Source organism: Triticum aestivum, chromosome 3A (assembly GCF_018294505.1).
Source record: "Triticum aestivum cultivar Chinese Spring chromosome 3A, IWGSC CS RefSeq v2.1, whole genome shotgun sequence".
In the NCBI taxonomy this organism is placed as follows: Eukaryota; Viridiplantae; Streptophyta; class Magnoliopsida; order Poales; family Poaceae; genus Triticum; species Triticum aestivum.
In genome coordinates this window covers 719,010,622-719,012,244 of record NC_057800.1, presented here as the reverse complement: position 1 = coordinate 719,012,244, position 1,623 = coordinate 719,010,622, and positions in this window count along the sequence as shown.

Below are 1,623 nucleotides of genomic sequence, written 5' to 3'. Positions count from 1 at the left end.
TAACATCCACTGTATGGATCATGCGTCCCAAGACTAAGCTAGCACGACAACTATAGATAGCTATAGATGAAATTACAATATATGTGCCATGCTGTATATTTTTCCCATGTTCTCACATGTCATCATGGTGGCTTAAACTCCAGAAATATTCACTTTCAACTTCAGCTTTGCTCCTGTATGCTCGCTGACATCTGCATGCTCATCATACTTAGTATTTGTCCCAATTGTCCATGGTAGATCATTTATTCACAATGAAAATAAATATACCTGATTTAGGCATCATCATATTAACGTAAGAACTTGGAAGAGTTCTTAGAAACGGAATTACCTGATATTTGAGTTGGCGTGTAAGAGCCTAGTCATTGACCCTTGTGCTTCTGGAACTTGAAATAACATGGTAATGTGGCTGGAGGTATCATTCCCAAAATTTTATGTCCCGAGGGCAGTATTTAGCACGAAAAAAACATCACGCATAGAGGTTGCACGAGGACCCAGGCAATAATCATTCTTACTCAATGGGCACATACAACGAAAGTCAAGCGCACCTTATGCTTTTCGGAGAATGAGCTAATACTATGTGATTCATGACACTTATGTTTTCCCTAGTTTGCACACGTAAGGCTGATCATAGTGGGAAGTAACTTATACTAGTGTCATATATATGACACTAGTCTAAGTTACTACCTTTATAGTAAGTAACATACTAGTAGTGTCATAGGTGGCTTCATTTATTAGTTTGTAGACTCATTCTTTCTCATTAATTACATGCCACATAAGCAAAATTTTCTTGAAGTGCGCTATGTTACTACCTAAGTTACTCGCACTATGACTAGCCTAAAGAAATACCTCCATGCCATCTATTTAACTAGGTAATTTCCCGGCGTGTTGCTGCGGAAATATAAAGATTAATTACAGATGACTTATGTATGAAGGAAAATATCTATATCAAAAGCTACTAATTTTAACATATAACTATTCCATACTTGCATTTTGTGTAAATCAGGCATTTCACAATCTTTCACAATCTTTAGGAAGTAAATAAATTAAAGAATTATCTATTCTACTGCATATGTCCAGTGACAAAAATAAATATATTGGTGTGGTTTGCATGGGCTGAAAAGAATTGTAATGTATTGTGAGGTGAGATGCTTGCATGTTGAGAGAATTAGCGATAATGGAATAAAGATTACATGGGCTGAAAAATATTGTTAGTGGATGCTGACGTGACACACTTGGTAAGGTGGATGGCTTGCATGTTGAAAGAATTAGAAATAGTGGGGATCAACTATTTAGGTATTATAGATGTCAGAATATGGAGTTTATTGACATTCTTTATAATAGAGAACTCTACCTAGTTCCGGCAGCGACCGATCTACGAAGAAGACAAAATCCCAAATCATAGATAATAATTGTAGCATCAAAAATAATAAAGCGAAACTACTCACTTGGTGATTCTAGTGTGGATTTCCTATTCTGACAATCCACGTCACACCAATACGTACAAGACATCTAGATAACTTCCGAATGGGTTTGTCACATTGCTGAAAATAGTAACTTTAAGTTCTCCCATGTACCTAAATCACTTGGTCTAAAACGGTATAGATCCATCGAAGCTGTAGATCC